Source organism: Elephantulus edwardii, unplaced genomic scaffold (genome assembly GCF_000299155.1).
Source record: "Elephantulus edwardii isolate Elephantulus edwardi_28Jun2011 unplaced genomic scaffold, EleEdw1.0 scaffold00235, whole genome shotgun sequence".
Taxonomy (NCBI): Eukaryota; Metazoa; Chordata; class Mammalia; order Macroscelidea; family Macroscelididae; genus Elephantulus; species Elephantulus edwardii.
In genome coordinates, this window is record NW_006399985.1 from 1,519,363 (window position 1) to 1,525,500 (window position 6,138).

Consider the following 6,138-nt stretch of genomic DNA (forward strand, 5'->3'; position numbering starts at 1 on the left):
GAAGGTCAGAATATTTTCCACACCTGTACAGTTCGGACTGATTGCTGATTTTAGGTGACTAGAAAAAGACGAGTTCTGTATCTGGAAGTTTATGAATCCCCACCCGTCCCCTGATTCCAACGCTAACAGACTTGTGACCTCAGGCTAATATTCAGGCAAAAAGATGCGTAGCTTTCAGCTCTAAAATTCTCCAGGTTGTGCAAGCCAGAAATGCGAGGGCTTTCCTCTCTGCTGGGAGGTCTGGTGGGAGTTCGGGTGGCACAGTTGTAAAAAGCTGCAGTGCCAACTCTAAAGTTTCAGCTTGAAAGCCACCAGCCGCTCCCTGGGCGAGGGAAGAGCGGTCTCCTTCTCACGGGATTAGAATCCTGTCAGTTCTGCTCAGACTCAACAGCAAGCGATAACAGGAAGCGACAAAGCTGGAGGAAACAACATTGCAGTTCCCAGAGGTGTCACGTCTTAAAGTATTTTGAATACACCAGAGAGAAAGAGGAGTTGTTTCCTCCCATACAGCCGCTGAAATCCCACTGGCGAGTCAGCTGTGTTGGCAATGAGCAATTCACTTATTCTTTGAAGTTGTCTAAGATTTCATCTCACTTGGATCCACTATCAACATCCATGGTAATAGCAGTCAAGAAAATAAAAGAAGTGCTGCAAATTTCACAGGACAGCAAGTAAAAGTGTTGAGGAGAATGTGGCGAGATAGGAACTCTTATACATTATTGGTGAGACTGTAAAATAATACAACCACTCTGGAAGGCAGTTTGGTGCTTCCTCAAAAAGCAGAACATAGAAATTCCATATGACCCAGCTATTCCATTGCTTGGAATATACCCCAGGAAAATGAGAACTGAGGCTCAAATGGAGACTTGTACACCAATGTTCATAGCAGCATTATTCATCATCACAAGAACATGGAAACAGCCCAGATGTCCAACCACAATCGAATGGATTAAGAAGTTGTGGTACATTCATACAATGGAATACTACGCAGCTTGCAGAAGCAGTAATTGGTTAAATTATTACCTAATTTGAGAGGAGCTGGAGAGCATTATGGTGAGTGAACTAATTCAGTCCCACAAAGACAAATACTGTGTACAACTGCTATTGTAGAATGAGTATGAGGATCCAAGGAGTGGGGAGGTGGAAGCAGAGGGGTGAGCATGGGGAGGGGTGTTAATTATAGGGTGGCACAATTTGATGGGTGGTGGTGAAGGTAATGGGAAGGATCTTGTATAAAAAATATAAGGTATTCAAAATCAGTAAATAAATTAGTATTTTAAAATAAAACAAAAAATATAATAACAAAAAGAAGACATGCTGCATTGATGAAATCTGCTGTCAAGAACCTCTCCAAAGTGCTGAATAGCAAGGCCGCTAGTTTAAACACTAAGTTCCACCTCATCAAAGCCATGGTCTTTCCAAGCACTCCTGTGCATCTGAACGTTGGACGATGACTAAGGATGGCAGAACAATGGGCCCCTTTGAGCTGTGCTGTTGGAGCAGGGTACTGAATATTCCATGTGTCAAAAGAGCCAACAAATGTGCTTTGAGGGAAGTGACACCAGGATGCTCCTTAGAGGCCAAGATAACACAACTTGATCTCATAAACTTTGCCATTGACATCATGCTGGGAAGGCGGAGGAGCGGATAAAGAGAGGAAGCCCTCAACACATGGATAGACTCAGTGACTGCAATAATAGGCTTGAGTATGTCAGAGACAGTGAGGCTGGCTCAGGGCAGAGCAAGATTGACATCAGTCGCTCAGAGTCGCTGTGAGTCATAGTTGACTCAACGGAATCGAACAACAGTGCTCAACTATGGCTGCATGGTGGAGTGGACTTGGGGGGAGGGATTGTATAACAATGAAAGAATTTTACTTTTCGAAGAGAAGAGCGAAGTGGAGGAGAGGGGTGGGCAGGGAGAAAAGTGCAACAATAAATGAATGGAAATAAAAAATCTCTGTAAATTTTCATTAAAAAGAATAATAATTTAAAAAAAATTTTTTTAAACCCTAAACCTACTATTTAACGTACAAACCAGACGTTGCGTCTTTTCAATTATTTCATGGAATCATGAAATTACGCAACTGAAAATCTATTTTCATATTTTCTCTACAGTTGTCCCGGTGGCAATTACAGTCCATTGGAAAACAAAATTATTTGCCCAGGTCTATTGAAGAAATAAGAAAAAGTTGGAGAACCTGTGTGTTCCAACTTTCAAATACTCTTTTTACCAGGCTAGTATTTAGGAGCAATCAGAATTTTAAAATTTTCCTTGAGTTTTGAAAGACAGTGAGTAAATAAAAGTCTATATGAAGAGAAACTCTGAATAAATAGACTTTCTAAAATTTTATGCAAGTTTCTATAAACAGACCTTGGCAGAAATCTAGAAAATTTAGCCTGGGGAGGAGTTATAAGTCAAGTTCAAGATAACTTGATGAAATAGAATAATGATTATCATTGATGATACAACAGACAATGTGTTGCAAAGTTTCCATTGTTCGATTACTTATTTGGCATTTCATTATTGATTAACTTTGATTACTTATACTTCACACTTAGTATCAGCAGTCAGGAGATTGGGAGACATATTGCTCCAAGAAAGTCTGCAGTCAGGGATCTCATCAAATTACTGAGGAGTAACGATGTCAGTTTGGGGACTAAGGTACACCTGATTCGAGGCACAGTTTTTATGGATTTACTTGCTATAAATCTGCAAGCTGGACAATGAATAAGGATGAAAGACAAAGAATCAACGCTTTTGCATTATGGTTTAGGAGAACAGCACTAAAGAAGGCACATGGTCTACCAAAAGAACAAAGAGATGGATCTTGGACAAAAGTGCAGCTAGAGTGTTCCTCAGGGGCAAAGATGATGAAGTTTTGCCACGCATCCGTTGGTCATGTTGCCAGGAAAGGTTATTCATGGGAGAGGGACATCATGCTTGGAAAGGTAGGGGGACAGCAAAAGAGAAGAAGACCCTCAACCAGTAGATTGACAGTGTCTGCTGCGATGGGCTCTAATGTGTCAGCGCCGATGAAGATTGCACTGTTGCTCATAGAGTCCCTATGAGTCATACTTGACTCAGCAATACCTAACAACAACTTATGCTTTTAACATCCAGAGTCTTTAATGCCTTTAAAGAGAAAATGAACTTTTACGTCATGTGATTCTTGTATTCTAATGTAATCTTTCCTCTTTTAAAAAGCAGTTGGTGGGATTTCTTTTTAAAACTGTTATTCTAACGATTCTTCTTTGTGGAATTCTTTTTTTCGCGAGCTCTGGTGGCCTAGTGGTAAAGAACTGTGCTGTCCTCCAAAGACACAAGGTCTGAATGAACCAAGAACTGTGCTGTCCTCCAAAGACACAAGGTCTGAATGAAGCAGCCGTACCGCAGCAGAGCAAAGATGAGCAAACAACTCCTGTGCGATCCTGCTCAGGGGTCAGCTCTGAATCAGTCCCGACCTGATGGTACACAACAACAAACAACAACACTGATACAATCTTATAGTAACTTTTCTTTGTTTATCAATGAGATTACTTCTTACTCTTAGTTTTTTAGTATCTTAAATTCTAGTTAAGTAGATCTGTAAGCTAAATAGAAGCAGAGTTGATATTTATTTTACGAATTCTTATATCTTTTTTTTTTTTTTTTAATATAACGAAGCCATTATTCCCTTGGTTCACAGAGCTGACAGAGTTGGTGGCTTTTTGGTTATTGGTCAGAGACCAAATCCCACGGCCTTCCTCAGATCTGCCAAGTCTTCCTTTGCTTCATCCTTGGCCAAGGGCCGCAGCAGGAGCAGCACCAGTGCTGACCTCGGCAGGGCCACCTCAGCAAACACAGATGATCAGCAGGGATGGCATTGACCTTTACGGCCAGTGGAAAAGTACACAGTCTCCACAGACAGAGCCAGGACCCGCTTGCACTCACTGATGTCTGAGTGGGGTACTGAGGATACAGATGGCAACCAATCTGCAAACACATGCTGGCAACACTGGGGACACCCCCAGGTAGCAGATGCGCAGTGTCCTCTGTGATGTCAAGCACTTCAGGACCGTAGACTCCACCATCGTCAGATATTGGCTGGATAATCAGACTGAAGGAGAGGGGTGAGATATTTAGCATGTCCACCAGGGTGGTCTTGCTGCCCCCCTCCCTTGTCTCCAGTCTTAAACAGCTGCTCAGGATTTCCATGATACCTCTGAGGAGCCCGGGGTTGCCCAAAGCCTGGAAGGAGTCTTCTCAGAGCCCACACCAGTATTCTGGTCAGGCAAAGTAACCTCCCGTGGAGCCATGGTATCAGCATGGGCAGCAGTTGGCACCTTGATGACCAGCAGCAGTGTGTCCCTGGTCTCAGCGAGGTCCTCCTTGGTGACCGCCTGACCCACGTTCCCATGGATATGAGACAGCAGCTTCTGTAGGGCCAGGTTGTTCTCCAGGGGTCCCCAGGTGGCCTTGTACATCTTGTTGTTCTCACCCGTCAGCATTACAGCCTTCCAATGGAAGGACACACCAATCTGCTGCATCTGCGTGGAGCCCAGGCTGTTTGCTTCCATGGTGAGGTAGTAGTTTATATCATCATCCAGAGAGTGATCTTAAGACACTAGTGGACTTCCAAGTCGCCCTGTCTTCCCTGGGTATCAGGGTGGTGGGTTAGGGATTGTCACATGGAGTTTAAAGACCATGTCACTCTTAAGAGTACATGTGGCCAGAAAGCCGGATTCTCTTTTCATAAAATTACCTAGTTGTTATTTTTAACAACACTTCTTTGTGCAATTCTGGGGTCAATTATGGCTGTATTCATTTATGTGAACTACGTCTCCTGGAATTTTACAACACTGAGGTGTTAGCAGACTGTTGGCTGGCTACCCAAGAACCATTAACAACTGTTTCCTGTACTGCAGACTCTGTAACTTATTTGCTGACCCCACCTCCTTCATAAAGGCTTCATAATTAACTGAGACGAAGATAATGTGCCATTGTGATTGGTTTTAGGACGGGCATATGACATATTCTGGCTACCTTACTGAAAGATAAAAAGAGACATCGATTTTCTTATGCCATGTGTTTTCCTTCTAGAGATGGTTCCCAGAAGTGTGGCAAACCTGTGTCTGTTATGGGCATTAGCCTGAGGACAGGCTACATTCAGCAGGCCTGAGGAACGACTAAACTTCAGTTGCAAACCACAGTCTTTCTGGCAAGATGCATGGAAATACACAGGGACAAAGAGAAGAGAACCATCAAACACAGGCTTCAGATTCTCTGCTGCCAACTGAAGCATGTGTACATGGAAAGCAAAACAAAATACTGAGATTGAACTGCTGCAGTTTGCAGCTTGAGTCAGATAAAAAGAATCAATCATAGGAGTACCTCAGAATTTACAATATATATCCAGCATAAACATCATTTGACACAAATATAAATGCCTAGGAAAACATGATACTTTCACAAAGAGAAGGAATAACCTATAACCGTCATTACCAAGATGATCCAAATGTCAAAATTAGCACAATGTTGTTATTAGGGGAACACTGAATCAACTTCGACTCACATGGACCCTATGACCAAAAGATCAGAATCTAGAGAGCTCTAGTGGCCTAGTGGTAAGAAACTGGGCTGCAATCTCAAAAGATCAGAATCTTCCCCTGTTTTGCACCAAGCTCACCATCTTGCTACGCTCGACCTTATTAGAAGAATTGTAAAGGGACTATATTCTCTCGTTTTCATCTCACTTACTTTGGGCATGCTACCAGGAGGTGGCAGTCCTTGTAAAAAGACATCATTCTGGGAAAAGTCGAGGATCAGAGAAATAAAGAAAGATCCCTAGGGAGCTCTGCTGGCCTAGTGGCCAGAAGCTGCACTGTAATCCCAGAGGTATGTGGTTCGAATCCACCAGATGCTTTGCTGGAGAAGGAGGGGCAATCTCCTCCTGTACCAGTCAGATCTGATTTGACAGTACATGCACAAAAAATGATAAGATAAAAACAACAAACAAACAAAAGAAAGATCCTCAACAAGATGGATTGGACAAGTCAGAGATCTTCCTAGCACCCCCACTTTTCTTCTTTTAAATTTTCTATTTTCTACTAGATTTACAAAATTAGAATACAAATGCAAACAAATTCTTTCAATTTC

General features: G+C 42.5%; 1 pseudogene; it reads right to left on the reverse strand.

Moving 5' to 3' along the window:
• Positions 1–3,747: 3,747 nt before the first annotated feature.
• Positions 3,748–4,638, reverse strand: LOC102877469 (annotated as a pseudogene).
• Positions 4,639–6,138: the final 1,500 nt, after the last annotated feature.